Here is a 16,878-nt window from a genome sequence, read left to right on the forward strand (position 1 = left end):
AGGTTAAGGAGCTTGCTCCAAGTCATGGAGGCAATGGAAACCCAGATCTTCTAGGCTCCTAACTTTGCTGAAGTGGCTGTCAGTTGCTCTTCACGACCCAATGAAATGGCCTTATTGGGTTCCCAAGCACTGCTTTTGCCAACATTCCCAGCTGGATGAGAAATTCTGTAGGAATACTGAGGAACTATTCTAGGGCTACTGGGACTGATGAAATGTTCATAGGTTTGTGAGAAGAGTCAAGGTGCATTTTTATAGGCACCAGAGACTAAGTTTATCCTGCCTAATGACATCTTTCCTGCCTGCCTTCCTAAAGTATATCTACTGTGGTGTGGGAGGCCTGGGAGATTTGGGTTCCATGTTTTTTACATTTTTCCTACCACCCCCCACAATCAAAGCTACATCTGCCTTGCTATCTTGACCAACGCTTCTCCAAGGCCTGAGCCTCCATGTCAATTCCTTGCGACTACTCGCCTCTCTCTGCTCTATTACGAGACCGTTTTGTTCTTGTTTTGGGAGAGGCAGCAAAGTTATATTCAGAGACTGATTCTGTTTGTGCCAGCAATTTATTTAGCACAGGTTCACTGTGAGAATTATAATAATTCCATAAACCAATAGCATAGAGGATAATATCTTTTAATAAGCCAAATAAAGAAATAACATGCTCTGAACAAATGACAGATTAATCACAGGCAAGGGGAGGAAAAAGGAATAAAGTCAAAATTTAGAGATGTACCACTTATACAAGTTTGGTTTCTTGGGAGAGATGGTTTAACCAACTGCAAGTTGACATCTAACTACCAATACAAACAGAAAGTCCCTTGTTGCTAGAGCACGTTGCTAGGTAACAAAGATGCCAGTGTCGGAAGATAAGCTATGCTGCTCCAACGGTTATCATTCCAGGAACCATTACAGAGTTGCACACGCTGCCAACCAAAGAGTTGCCTTGGTCACAGTAGGAGCAATTTTCCAAGATCTCTGAAGAACTTGTTGAGGTCAGTAAAGCATCGCCTTGCCCAGACCAAAACTCTCAAACAGTTCTCACAGACTCTCAGTATTTATAGCCTAAACATCCCTTGGCCACAGGTAGATTAAAACAACTTCACTTAAGTAATAAACAAGTGGATTTGAAAGCCTATCAAACCAATACCCAACAGACTCCTACCTCTCTGTGCGATAATCACTGCTTTTCCAGCCTATCTCCCCAGTGGGATGCAAGAAACTTGAGGGCTGGAATGCTTTCTTGCTCCCATCTATATTGTCTGGTCCAAGCACAAATGTCAGTTGGTTTTAATCAAAGGCTTTCTTTTTTTTTCCCCCCCTAATTTATTGGGGTGCAAAGGCTTTCTTTTAAAGCCTTTTTAAAGAACCAATTTCTCTGTTCTACTCACATTTTTATCCATTTTGTTTTAGGAAAGGATTCAGAGTGCTACACCAACGTACAACCTGCAGGGCTGGAGCCTGTAGGAACAGGGAGGGCATTCTGAAAAGGAGGAGAATGCCAGGCTTTGGGACAGAAGAGGGACCAGACACTACATTCTCCTGGAAAGCCAAGTAGGAGAAAATTTAATAAAAATTTAATAAAACACACATACACACATATATACACACATAGAGATTTTAGCTGAATTATATACTATACAACTTTAAAAAGAATAAGAAATTTCTATATGAACTGATCTGGAACAATCTCCAAAATATTATTTAATAAAATAGACAAGACGCAGAACAGTAAAATATGCTACTATTGAATATGCATAGATTATCATCAGAAAGACACAAGAAACTAACAGTGGTTGTCTGAAAGAAGGAAAACTATAGACTGGAAACAGAGTGGAAGGAAGAAGTAAGTTTTCTGGTTGTCCGCTTTTATGCTATTTGAAATTTTTATCATACTCACATGAGAGAGGGGAAATTTTCCCCCTTTCCCTCATCGTTCTTCTGGCTGGTCTAATAATAAAATTGACATGAGACAGATTAACAAGAGAAAGTAACCAAATTTTATTGTGTATGTACATATGGGGGATTCGTGAGATTATAGGACCCCAGGACAAATAGGACAGTTGAGGTTTATGTGCCATCTTGAGCTAAGGAGCAAGGGGGTAGTGGTTTGGACTTCAAAGGGAAGGTCGGCAATTCACAAGCAGAGAAGGAACAAACATTTGGTGACAAATTCTTGCCAGGCCACCCAGAAGCAATGGGACACAGAGGGGAGTCTAACAAATAGACTTTGCTAGGTTCTTCCCTGACTGCCACACTTATTTCAAATTAAAATATAGTTATTTATGATGACAGTTCCCTTCCTAAAGCAGATCCTCTATTTAAATTCTTTTAGACAGTTAAGGGTAAGGTCAACGTTTCTTCCTGAGGCTTTTTTTTTTTTTTTTACAAATAAAAAGCTTAAAATAATCAATATCCCAATAAAGGCATATTTTGGTGTGTCAAACTCTGCTACCCCTCACTTATGTATTAGCTATTAGATATATGATATATATGTGATATATATATCATACAAAAGGGCTGTAATTTAGCAACAGGTATGACTGTCATTGAGGAAGGAGAGGCAACAGGCAAGAGAGGAAGGGGTGGAGCTTAGTGATCCAGCCCCTGTGGCAATGAGGACACTCGAAGGATAAGAAACAGGCTCAGGGACCAGGCTTGTAAACTGAGAAGGCTGATCACATTGTATTCTAAGCACAATTAACCTTCAGTCCTATTAACTTGCGACTCTAGAATGGTGTCATTCACTAAAGAAATATAAGGTGAATGTTGAAAAATAATAAATCAGGCACTTTTAAAACCAATTAGCGCTGGTATGCAGGGTTAGGTAGATCAAAGATTGTGGCCCTGGTTCCCAAGGGGTTTGGGTGTGACTCTGCCTAGTGGAATGTGAGCTATTTATCAACAAAGGCGCTGCCCTGTTTGTTGTTGAGGACAGGGCACCGGAGACTCCAATTTAACTTGTTTTTATAAATATGGAAGATAATGTAATGTAATTAAATTAGCATTTTAAATAGTCTGCTACCTGAACAGGTAGCAAATAATCTGAACTGCCTGAATCAAGAATTTTCTGTCTCATTAAGTAGTCATCGGAGGCAGAAATGTCTCACACTCTAGTAATGCCAGTGGCTTGTTTGCAGTTTCACCCTAATTCACCTATTACTGAACTTTTATTGGAGGGCCTACATTCAGCTCTTTAGGCAGCTCACAAGCCTCAGTTTTGCCAAATAGATTTGCTCTCACTTCAAAGGGAATTCTTTAGCTAAAGAATGGACTCCATCACATCTTTCTCATTAAGCAACACAAACCAAAGAGTTGACTTTCTTTAGCTTCCACATCTTGACAAGTCTTTATTTCAAAATGCAGGTAGATAAGATAGTTTGGCTTCTTGCACTTCTGAAACTTAAATCAAGCTACACTCACAGGTCTAGAGCAGTTTTGAAATACCTATGCAAATGAATGGGGAGCTTGCAGGTACAAGATGGGTCTGACAACAAAAATCTGGATTGCTCAATCTGAAAGGGTTGGGACCTAAGGGAAATGTGAAAGGATTTCCCTAGTCCTCAATTCCCCAGATTGGTCAAGGGACAATAAATGTTCCCTTTACAAGATCAAAACTTACACTGTCAGAGGGCTCAGGGATGTTCTATCCTGACTAAACTTACTGAATGAAATCAAGTATTTGTCAAGTGTCTCCTTAATAACTACCAGAAGAAATTCAGACAAGGCAGTTGTTTCTCAAATTCCAGTAATACTCAGACTCTTTGGAGGGTGAGAAAAATGTTCCCAAACTCTGGAGAATAGTCACTTCTTCATTCACTCAGCAACAGTCCTAGACAATAGTAGAAATGGTGGAACTATGGGAGTGAGCAACACAACATTATTCCTACAGCATATGCTGCCGAGGCAGAAACAGTCATTAATGCAAGTCATCACAAATTATGGCTAAGTGCCATAAGGTGGATGGGCCTGACGCTGTGGAAGTAAATAATAAATGGGGGAACTGACTAAGAAGAGAAAGCAAACACTTCCCTAAGGAAAGGAAAACTTGCCTCAGTCTGAAGGAAGATTAGAGGAGGCAAAGAGTGGGGGCAAAAGCTTCGTTTCGCAATCAGAACAGTCAAGGCAAGGGTCCTGTGGCAGGAGTGAACACGGCCATCTGTATCTGAATTCACTCATTTAATCTTCCTAATAGCTAGATGAAGGAAGTCTCTGATTATATGCATTTTCAAGATGAGAAAACTGAGGCTCAGCTGTATCTCTGCCAGATTGTAAACTCCTTGGGGGCAGGGTATGGATATAGTGTTTATTTTTATACCTCCCACAGTTAACACAGAGTCTTGCTCCAAGTGAATCTTCAGCAAATGTGTATTAGTTTCCTTCACCTGAATCTGCATAGCCAGCAAAAACTGAAATAAGGAGTCAAATACCATCTGTTCAGGACAATAGCCCCTGTACCTTCCCTGCCATTCTAACTCCTATCCTCCAGCCTCCCTGCGTTCTATTCCTCCAGGATTTTAGTTAATTCATTGTTTTCTAGGAATACGCAATTTATGGCCCAATTATTTTTAAATTTGGTATTCAACTTTGAAAACCATTAAGTCATCTGTTATTTGAAGGAAAAAGAAAAATAAAGAAAACACACCTGACTGTACATATGATTAAATGACCTTGAGGATGTAACACTAGCCAACCAAAGCACAGAAATCCAGAGTTCACCCTGCAACAGCATCCTGAAATTGTCTCCACTTCCACTCTGATTCTTTGAACGAGCTTCCCAGGTGTTATTTCCCAGTGATGACTCACTATCTGGACCTCTGGATTGCTCTGAACAGTAAGGATACTACTATCTTAACACATTTCAATCCAGGCAATTTAATTTAATGCAGGGTGTCTGAAAATGTTTGACCCAACCCTTAGTAAAAGATGCATTTTACACTGCAACCCAGTACATGTGTGTATTTTTACAATATTATATGCTAAAATAAAGATGTGATGGAATAACACCCTTATGATGTGTAATGCACTCTGATATTTTCTAGTGCATTTCTATTTTCTATTCTATTTCCTGCTTTAGGAATTGTAGTTGCAATCCACCAACTTAATTTCGCCACCCATTGAATCTTGCAATTTGAGAAACACTGGCCCAATGCACAGCAGAAGTTGCAACTCCTTGAATACAAAAACACACACAGTTTATTTACCTGTGTCTTAGCACTTATCACTTTATTTTCCCTGAATAAATGAGGGGGTGAATACCTACCATGCGTAAGTGAATTAGGAACTAGGAATTCAACAACGGCCCAAACTAAGAGTCAAAGCTGTGGAGACCTTTGCCCTGGTGGAACGTACAGCCTATTGAGGAAGACAGACTTTTAATCATATCAAATTAAATTAAAAATAATTTTTTTTAATTACAGAATTGCTATGAGAATGTCAGTCAGATAGCTGCAACTTAATGAGTGGGGTCGAGGGAGGCATCTCTCAGAGGTGACATTTAAGCTGAGACCTAAGGTCCAAGTAGGAGTTAGCCACATAGGATTTGAGAGGCAAGGGAGTGGGAGAGCTTTGCAGGCAGAGGAAAGAGCATTCATGTCAATGAAGAGAGGCAAGAAGGGGCTGGGCACATGTAAAATCCCTCTTCAAAAAGGGCCTGGAGGATCTGTCATTTCCGTTTTTAGTTTTCCTTTGGAAGCCCCAATCCCTTGCTCCACACAGGCCTAGGGGACTGCTTATGTGGGAGCTCTGCCCCTATCCCATTGGCCACAGGTATGAACAGTGGGCCAGGATGGCCAATCAGAGATCTCCATTTCCCTGGCCACAGTGATGAATGTGATTGGTTCAGGGAGGAGCAGGTGACCTCAACTGGACCAATCAAAATCATCTTTATAATTGGTATATGGAAAGACGCTCTTTCTCTGGGACTACAGATATAAGATCAAGTAAAGCTAGAGCTCTCTTCCATTGTACAAAGAGAGCAGGTCAAAAAATGAAGCTGAAATACAGAGAAAAAGAGAGCTATCAGCAGAAGCAAGAGAGTGAGAAAGAACATCATTTGAAACGCTTGGTCTGGACAAGCCTAAAGTCAGCAGATTAGCAACACTCCACAAGTGTTTGCGCTAATAACCCCGCTCTTCCCTAGTGCTGGTTTTAGTTGATGCTCTGTTACTTGCAACTGACTACAAGTGTGAAAGGAAGAACAGAAAGCCAATCAATTTATTTTTTTAAATAACAGAAATATGTTTGTGTGGTCACAGACACACTTCTTTCATGAATGGGAAATTTGCCTGGAATATGCCAGGTTTCAAAGGTTCCAGATGTATAAGGTTGGTCATATTTCCTTCTTTCCTTCCTTCCTTCCTTCCTTCCTTCCTTCCTTCCTTCCTTCCTTCCTCCCTTCCTCTCACTCTCACTCTCGCTCTCTCTCTCTGTCTCTCATCACTGTATCAGCTATGTGGAAAAAGGTTAGGGGCATTTATAGAGAAAGCAGGGAAGCTATAATATATCCTTAGCTAGAAAAATGTCTAGTTGGAGTGGCTTAGACCAGGGTGTGGTGGTGGTAATAGAGCTGAAGTGAAACAAATTTAAGAACCCTTTTGGTAGAAGTGCTAAGACTTGGTCATAGATCAGATGGAAGGGGCTGAACTGTCAAGATGAACAAATCAAATGGGTAACTTAACACACACTGAGTCCAACAGTCACAGAGGAGTTGGTGTGTCTTAGACCCCGTGGTAGGAGCTAGGACAGCAGAGACAAAGACAGTGACTACCTTCAAGGCGCTTACAGCACAGAAGGTCCTAACATTCAAAAATAAACAAACAAAACTCCAAAACCCCAGGAATAAGGACGGGCTCACCTAGAATTGAGAGAATGAGCTTTGTAGTCCTTCTAGACATGGGGGGCCTGAGCCTTGCCTTTGTAAGACAGGATTTGTGTTAACTGTGGTAATCTAGTCTCCAGGATCCCCAAGGCTGTTGTGATCAGGGGAAGAGTTAAGGGTGAAGAAGGCACTGGGTGAGGGGAAGGAAGACAATGGGGAAAAAGTGTATGCAGGATGGGAGCCCACATTGAGCTTCATTGCCATAACCAGCCAAATGGGACTTGGAGAAACCAGCGGAATGGGAGTAGGTGGAATGGGAGCCTCCAAGTGCAGTATCAAGCCAGCTATCTCGGAGTTCACAGAACAGAAAGGCTCTCAAACCAGGTTAAATGCTCAAATCGCGTGCTTTATTAAATCAAGGAAAAAACACACAGGGAAAGAGATGAATGAGGTAGGTTGACACATTTAGGATAGGATACAAAGGGGTGGAAATATGATAGTACCTGAATTCTGGGGGACATTACATTTGTGTGTTGTGTCTTGGCCACATCAGCCTTCCCTGCTAATGGTGCAGGTATCAAGGACCAGAGTTGAGGTCTGAGCAAAGGTGTGCCCACAGGTGAATGTTTCCCTGGATTAATGACACACACTAATGCCAAAGAAATACACGGCTCAGTATACCTGGCCACCGATGTAGCTCACCAATTAGCCAGCTGAGCAGCTATGGATCTTATTTGAATATTTTAGAGAGAGGTTGGGGCCAGAATTGTTGTCATTCTCCACATGAAGACTTCATACAAGAGTTTTAGTGTCTCATGTATATTTGGATATCATGAATATTGAGAGTTCCAGTGCCTCATGTATATCCAGTACCTCAAGAATATTAGGTATCTCTTGGTCCTTCCTTTCTATGTTTTTTTTGTTTGTTTGTTTGTTTTGTTTTTAAGATTTTATTGGGGAAGGGGAATAGGACTTTAATGTGGAACAGTGTGTACTTTCAAGACTTTTTCCAAGTCAAGTTGTCCTTTCAATCTTAGTTGCGGAGGGCACAGCTCAGCCAGGTCCAGTTGCTGTTGTTAGTTGCAGGGGGCGCAGCCCACCATCCCATGTGGGAGTCGAACCTGCAACCTTGTGGTTGAGAGCCTGCTGGCCCATTTGGGATTCGAACCTGCAGCCTTCGGCGTTAGGAGCAGGGAGCTCCAACCACCTGAGCCACTGGGTAGGCCCTATCCTTTCTATGTTCAACACACACATCTTATACTCATTATCTTCACTTAATAAATTTCTAAAAGGTTTTGCTTTTGTTTTACAAACTATAAACTTACACATTTTCTAAAATAGGATGGAATAGTCTATAAAACAAATGCACATTACAGTAGGACTTCCAGGTACCCATGTCAGAGAAACCTCTGCGAGGGAGTGGGGAAAGGAGCCCTGGGGAGGGCTCTTCAACGACCAAAAAGGGAAAGGAATTTCTTCCTCAGGCAGCAAAAGCTGAGCCCAGGAGGGGACCAAGTGGGGCAGCCAGAACCTTCTAAGGGGTTCTCATCCGCCAGTGGCCATAGGTGTGATAGAGAAGCAGCTAGGAAATAGAGATACAGCCTAGCGTCCAACCCAGACAGGTAAGACTGCTGACACCCAAACTTGAAGCTAGCAACTTTTCCCTAAGGCCCCCAGGAAGGAGAATTCTGGGAAGAGGTGAGAGGAAGCCCAGCCAGGCTCAGCCCAGCCCAGCTAAGCCTCCTGTCCTGTGAATAAAGTCGGGTTCACACCAGGACTCCCCAGGGTTCTTGCAAATCTGTAACTTCCTTAAAATTAGTTATTTTTGTTACTCCTAGTTTCCCTGCAGCACAACTAGTAAAATGAACAGGGTTTAAGCAAAGAAAAGAGGTGCTAGGGGGATTAGTTACTTATTTAAGAAGCTAACCTGGGGATCTGAGACTAGCTCCCCCCTCCCCGCCCCCCAGCGCCCCCCGCCCTCCCCGCCCCCCTCCCCCCCGCCCGATGGGGTAGGTGGGAGGTGGAGGTGACTGTGAAGCCTAAGATAGCACCCTGGGAGCCGGTGGGGAGAGCTAGGAAAATCGACTCCATCCCTGTGGAGGTGTGAGAGCTGGATAGGGCGGGGTGGGGGTGGGGGTGGGGGTGGGGGGCGAGAGCTCTGACCCGGACAGCTCGCCCCTCAGGGAATTGGCAGGCTTTTTCAAACCACTTTGCTTTGTAGTCAGAAGTATAGGAACTGACTGCTGTGGGGAGGGGGAACTGTGGGAAGTAATTCTGCCTCCTCTCCTTCAGGCGCCCACCCTTCCCTCGGCTGCCTCTCCAATCACTGTACGCTCATTGTCTGTTCTCCGTAGGTCTCCCCAGCCGGACTGTGAACGTCCCCGGAGCAGGCACTGTGTCCGATTCACCTCATTCTGTCTCATAATGTGGACCAGCATGGGGCCTGACACTTGGAAGTTTCTCAAAGAGTTACTTGTTGAATGAACAAATGAATGCTTTCTCCAAAATACGCTGAACTCGAGATGGGCTTTACAAAGAAGGAAAGTCTGATTGCTGCTTTCAACTTACTCAGGATTCAAGGAGGCAGTGAGCCCATAAGGTTTCATTTCTATGTTTATGTACATTTTCCTGGGGATATGATTCTATATAATTGATCAGATTTTTAAAAAGGTGCCTGTTCCTCAAAAAGGATAAGAATAATCATTTGAGAAAACAGTTCCAGGACGGAGATTTTATACACACATTCTCAGCCCTGGCTTCCCTGAACCAAATTACTTTTCTTCCCAACACTACTGTTTTCTTCCTCTCTATCATCACTCAAGTTTGGTATTTCATAATGTCCGGATGTCCTCTTCACCTGAGTAAGTGGTTAATGAGATGCCCATGGTATTCAGGACACCATACTCTGAAATATGGTGCCTTGGCATTTTAAATACCTTAAGCTGAAGGAAGTTTTCTAAGTGGCAGAAGCACAAAGGTCATTCTGACCTCCCCTTCTTCCCTGAAACAGGTCATAAAACTCCCGTGTTTAAGGTACCAGGAGGAAGGAGCACATTCTTATCTCCAGCGACAGGGAATTCAGAGCCAAGGCTGTATAAACAATGCTTGCTAAACTAACTTATCTTCCTGGTTACTTCTTCACCATTTACTACTCAGTGCAAATCCCTCATCTTGTCAATTCTTCACAAATGTATTATTTGTCTAAAAGATATAAAAGCTTCCTGCTCCGGTCACTTCCTCAGGTCTTCATTCTCTTGTGAAGGCTCCCATGTACGTGTAAATATTCAATAAAATTTGGACGCTTTTCTCCTGTTACTCTGTCTTTGCCAGGTTAATTTTCAGACCCAGCCAGGGGCCGTAAGGAGGTCGAAGGAAACTTTTTCCTCCCCTACAATGCCATCACCCAAGGTACCCTTACTGATTTCTCCCACACTCCTGGCTCCTTTGTGGTATTACAGGTGGAAAGACAGAGTGGAGCGGGCATGGGGCTTGTTGGAAGTGAGACCTCAAGGGCAAAGGCAGAACCAGGAAAAGAGCTGTTGAGATATCCTGCTACCTAATCCAATTCTCCTTGCACATTCTGCAGCCTCCCCTCCCTCTGCATAACAATGGAAGGAAAAAGGAAGTGGGAAAAAAATAAGGTCCTGTAATTGAGTTAAAAGGGGGTAAGGTAATTACCCAGGCGCTGGAGCAGAGGGAAAGTAGCTCCAAGAAAGGGGTGCTAAAGACAGCACACAACGATAATGAGTGGGGAATTTAGTTACAAATATTCACTGGTGTGGGACAGCAAAAAAGTAAAAACCTCAGTGCTGAATTGGCCAGGCACTGGGGAAATCTGGGGTAGGCAGCAAGGGCCCGGTCGGTGCAGGCTCGGGAGCGGAGGAGAAAATGCTATGAGCCAAGCCAGGATTTCACAGTGGCTGTTGTGGCCTCATATTGAGTATCGGTGCCGCAAGGGAGGGATGAGTCAGTCCCAGCAGATCCAAGTTTAGGATAAAAGAGTCACTGGGAAGGCATTGGGCAAACACCTTGCCACTGAGAGGTCTAGTTTACCGTTCCAATGAGGAATCCCACCCGATCCAGGAAACTAAACTGGCCCTGGACCCTACCAGAAGGTCTCATTTTGCATGGAGATTGAGAGTGAGGTGCTGTTTTAAACTCCCTTCCCTTCCTCTGCCAGGAGGTTTCCGCCAGATATGCCACCCTTTGTTCAGTGTCAGAGTTGTCTAAAGCCAGGGTTCGCATAGAGGAGAAGGCAGAAGGCCAGATTACGTTGTGAATGTCACATCTTGCCGCAGGAGGCAGGAAAAGGTGCTTTGAAACTAAAGAAACTTCATGGTCATGGGTGTGGCTGTAAATGCACAGTGTGCCTTGGCGCCTCTTGGGAGAGAGTGAGGAACTGTGTGGGGATCTGGCCAACTGGCATCTGGTTCCTTTGAGGAAGGTAAGCTCCACCACCCCATCCTGATATTCATGCCTATTGAAAGGATGTCAGAATTGGGTTGCATCACTCAGCATAAGTCTACATGGAAACAGAAAGTGACCTACAGCTGATATTGGTCCACTATACAAGCTATTAGTTCATGGTGGCCATTTGTACTGCATGTTAGCGAAAGATTTATATCATTGAGACAAAGCTTGTGATAGGTGACTTCGATTATATGGTGACTTTGATTATATGGTTTTGTTTGTTTGTTAAATTGTGGTAAAATACGTTTGTCATAAAATTTGCCATTTTAACCATTTTTAAATATACAGTGACGTTAGTTACATTCACAATGCTGTACAACCATCACCACTATCTATTTCCAGAACATTTTCATAACTCTAAACTGAACCTCTGTACTCATTTGTGTGCTTGGTTTTTGTTTGTTTTGTTTTGTTGAAATAACTTTTTCTCTAAAACATGTTTGTCTCTGTGATGGGGACATGTCAAGTCTTGTTCAGTCAAGAGGTCTTTTCACCTAACCGTTTATCACAGGATTGCTGTGAGTTGTTTTCTGTGTAAATGGCACTACTACTTTCCTCTTTACATATGCACACTTATTTTAGCAAAGTAGATATTATATAAAACTACCCCAAAAATTAGTGCTTAAAATTACAAACTTTTTACTTGCTCAAAATTCTGTGGGTCATCAGTTTGGGCAGAGCTCAACTGGGCATTTCTTCTGTCAACTAGAGTCATTTATGCCATGGCAGTCTTCTGATGGCTCAGCTGGGGCTGGATGGTATGACAGGGCCTCATTGTATGAATGAAACATTCTGTGTCTGGTGCTGGCTATTGACTGGGTGGTATATTTCCAGCATGCTACCTGGTCAGCTGGGTTCCATAGCAGCAAGAGAGGTCAAGACGCACTGTGCAAATAGTTTTCAAGCTGCTGTCCAAATCATCTTTGCGACTGCCCCGTTGTCCGAAGCAAATCACATGGCGAAGCCCAGAGTCAATGTCAGAAGGGACTTCCTGAAAGTCCAGATATAGACAGGTATGGTTCAGTGGAGCCATTACTATAACAATCTACCACACCTACATACTATTTTGCATTTTGGTTTCCTCCTTAACAGGGTATCTATTTTCCAAGTAGATACAGTTATCATAATTACATTTGTAATGGCCACGCCATAGTCAAAGGACTATGCCAAAATGCAGTTAATCATTATTATTTTATTTTCCACATTTGTTTTAATTTTCACTACTACAAATAATTTATTAGTTACACATAGTAGGTGCTCAATAAATATGTGTAAGGAATTATTCAAGGGCACTAGGGACACTGCTTGCTTAGAGTCTTTGTGGGGGGGGCATGAGAAAACACAGACAAACACATTTACTCATTTGGGCATGTATTTGTATGTCAGTGCATTCCTTCATTCAGTCCTCGTTTACTAAGTACAAGATTTATGCCAGAAGGATCGATAATAATTAATTAGAGACCCACGGTGGGTGCTCAGAAAAAGGTCCCAGGCTCTAGACCTGCAGCGGTGTTGTTGGTGTTGTGTAAATCCAGATCATGGCCATGTGCCGGCCAACCCTTTTTGGTCCACTGACTTTGAACAAATAAACACTTGTTTTACCAAACCAGAAATGAAACATGCTGACTGAGCCTTCTTTACCAGGAACACTGTATTGCATTTCTCTTTGTGATAGGAAAGGTTAGCACAACAATGTTACCGTACAATCCTGGGCACTGAGTCTGCATTATGTCAGCTGTGAAAAAAACAGATGTCCCTGCACTCAGTGACAGCCTTTCTTTGGCAAGTTTATGTACCTTTGTGCTAAAGGATGAGAGGCATTTTTAAAAAACAGCAAAATTCAGACTCCCTGTCCTTAAGGAGCTTATAATCCAGGTGGAGTAATCAGGCCAGTCTGCTTGGAGTTATAGATCATAGAACTAAGGAATGTTTTATATTAAAGGCTGCCTAGAGACCCATCTGGTCTTAAAATTCCCCAGGAAGGTGGAAGTCCCCCTACAAAGCGGGCTGCACATAGTGTTTTTTAAAATTGTATTTGTTTTAAGTGTGCTTTTCCAGGACCCATCAGCTCCAAGTCAAGTAGTTGTTTCAATCTAGTTGTGGAGGGTACAGCTCACAGTGGCCCATGTGGGGATTGAACCAGCAACCCTGGTGTTATGAGCATCACGCTTTCACCAACAGAGCTAACCGGCCACCCCTACTATTAATTTTTTTAATTAGAAAAGCAATATATGCTTAAGGTAACACATTGAAACAATATGGCAGAGAGTAAAAGTTAAATCTTCTACCTCCCACCATCTAGTGACGATTGGTAAGGATGGTGAGGATGGCTATTTTTTATACTTGGACAAACACACATATAAGCATTTGCACCTCATACTATCAATTGTAATCTATTTTAAAAATTAGATAGTATGTGTACAATATAAAGATCAAATGGCATAAAAGAATAGACAATGAAGAGAAAGCCTCTTTTCTATGTCTTTTCCTCTCTCCCTCTAGCCCCTCAATTCTACTCCCCAGAGGAAACCACTTTTATTACTTTCATGTGTATCCTTCCAGAGACAGTTTAAGCATTTTCAAGCACTTGTTAATATTTGTTTTTAAAATATAAGTGTTAGCATACCACCTATAATATTGTCCCCTTAATATCTTAGACATTATTCCATAGCAATTACTTAGAGGTGATTTATTCCTTTTAAGAGTTGCATAGCATTTCGTTGAACAGATATGTTTTAATTTATTAAATCAATCTACTTATGAATATTTTGGTGTTTCCAACCTTTTATTACAAACAAGGCTGCAATCAATAACTTTGGCTATTCATTTTTTTTATGTATGTAGGCAAATTTGTAGAATAAACATCTGAAAGCAGAATTTCTGGATCAAAGGGCAACTGTATTTGCTATTTCGATAGACATTGCCAGTTGCTCTCGATAAAGGCTGTATCAATTTGCACTCTAATTATCAATTATGAGAGTATTTTCCCCCCATGCTATTACCAGAATATTAATGACTTTTAAAAAAATTGCCAATTTGGTAGGTCAAAAATAGTTAACCCTAGCTGTTTTCATTTGCACTTCTCTTATTTTGAAAGAAGTTGAACATCCTTTCATATGAGGGCCATTTGTGTTTTTTTTTGTGTATGAGGTCTGTTCATATCCTTTACCTATTTTTTTTATTTTTGTTGCTTTTCTTGTCAATATCTAGACTTTTAATATATATGTTTTAATTAGCTCAATTTAAATTGAAAATGTTTTCCAGTTTATTTTTATTACGACTTTTTTTCATGAAGGGGTTAAAAAAATTTTTTCAGTAGTTGAATTTAGAGAATTTAAGTGAAGTAAGCCGGATACAGAAAGACAAATACTGCGTGAGCTCACTTATATGTGGAATCTAAAAAAGTGGAACACATAGTCACAGAGTAGAATGGAGAGAGGGCTAATGGGATGTCGGTCAAAGGGTACAAATTTTCAGTTACAAGATGAACATATTTTGGAGACCTAACGTGTAGCATAGTGACTAGAGTTAATAATAATGCATACTTGAAATTTGCTATGAGAGTAGAGCTCAGGGATTCTTACTATAATCAAGTAAAAGCTTACACTGCTCACCACATGACAAAGATAAGTTGAGTGTCAAAGAATTGGAGCAAGGAAAGAGACTTTATTTGGAAAGCCAGCAAGCTAAGAAGATGGCGGACTAGAGCCCTAAAGAACCATCTTGAGAAAGTACAAAATTCAGTCTTCTTTTATGTCAGAGGAAGAGGGGAATGGGTAGTGTTTAAGGTTGGGAGGTGATCGATGACCGAAGACATCTGGACATCAGGAAGGATCCACGTAAGACTGAAATTTCATTGCTTTTGGTTAACAATCTCCAGTTGCCGTGGGCTCAGTCATGAGGTTCCTATAAATCTTTTGATAAACAATTATTACTTTCGTACATACCTTCCTTATTTCCTTAGGAAGGTAGTTTCAAGCAGTCAGTTTCAAGCAGGCAGGGTGTTTCAGTGATTCCTAGGCTACAGGTTAGATTCCTTTCACGATTAGCATATCTATGTGCAGGAGTAAGCAGAAGTTGCTAACCAACATATGACGGGAACTGGGCAGGCTGGAGCAAGATGGAGTCAGAAAGACTGATATTTTATTCTATTACATCACGAACTACCACAACCAAAAAAAAAAAGTAACTATGTGAAGTGACAGTGTATTAATTGGCTTGATCATGATAATCATTTCACAATGTATATGTATCTCAAAACATCACATCATACAACTTCAATATATACAATTTCATTTTTAAATCATACTTCAATAAAGCTGGGGGGAAAGCTAGAATTTGTTAGCATTTTCTTTTATAGCTTCTTGTTTTATTTATTTGTGTGTTTGTTTTACCATGCTGAGGAAGGCTTGTCCACAGTAAGACTGAATACATACAAAAACTCTTCCATGTTTTCTTCTAGCACCTTTGGTCTTTTCATTTTTTGCATTTCAGCCTTTCCTCCAACTGGAATTTAGTTTGCTGTAAAGTGTGAGGTAATGATCCACTTTTATTTTTTTCCAGCTTGCTCTCCAGTTTCCCCAATACATTTTATTGAATAATCCTTCTGTTCCAAAATGATTTAGAGTACCATCTTTATAATAAACTAAATATACATACATACACAGAGCGTGCAAAAAAAAGTATATACATTTTAAGAAAGGAAAAAATTGTATTAAAGTATTGACTATTAAAATTGTAATACTCGATATATAACAATAACAAAAGATGAATACAAGTCATGTTTGAATTCTGCAATTACAAGAGGTGCTCAAAGTGGTTACCATCAGCGTAATTTTAATACAGTTTTTCCTTTCTTAAAATGTGTATACATTTTTCTTGATACCCACTGTATGTATATGTATGTATAGGTATATATAGGTGTATATATAAGTATATATATATATATATATATATATATATATATATATATATATACACACACATATATGAAATACAAAATTTTACATATATGTTGTCTTGATGTAGAATTAACCCCTGGTCATTCACAGATCATGAAAGCATTCACGAGACTATACAAGAGCAAGAAAAGGTTTATTGAAAGTCAGGCAGAGAGAGAAAGTTCTGTTTGGAACTGACGAAAGGAGTTTTGCCAGGGCAGTCTGCTACAGAGAGCTGCGGAGACAGAGGGGTAAGAGAAATACTGGCAGAAGGAGTGGAGACAGTTGCCCTGTTGGGAAGGAGTGCTGGGGTTTTATATTTTTCTGTGCAGGATGTAAGGTGCTTGTCAGCTTGCAGGTGCAGTGCTAGCCAGGGGATTCAGAGCCAAGTGGTTAATGTTTAAGTTCTTTCCTGACGGCTCACAAGCTCACTCCTGTTAACTCTGCCTGTCCCATCCTGCCAGCTCACAAGCCCTCTCCTGTTAACTCTTTACTTGTCTCATATGTGTTTCTTAGCTTTTAATTTTGTTTCATTGATCTATCTGCCTAGTCATGTTACCACACTGTACTGTTCTAATTATTCTACATTTAACATGTTTAATACCTAGGTGAGGTGGTCTCTCCCCTTTTTTCCAAATTATTTTTCAGAAT

This window comes from Rhinolophus sinicus, chromosome 5, assembly GCF_057876585.1.
Source record: "Rhinolophus sinicus isolate RSI-liver-muscle chromosome 5, RSI-T2T, whole genome shotgun sequence".
NCBI classification, from domain to species: Eukaryota; Metazoa; Chordata; class Mammalia; order Chiroptera; family Rhinolophidae; genus Rhinolophus; species Rhinolophus sinicus.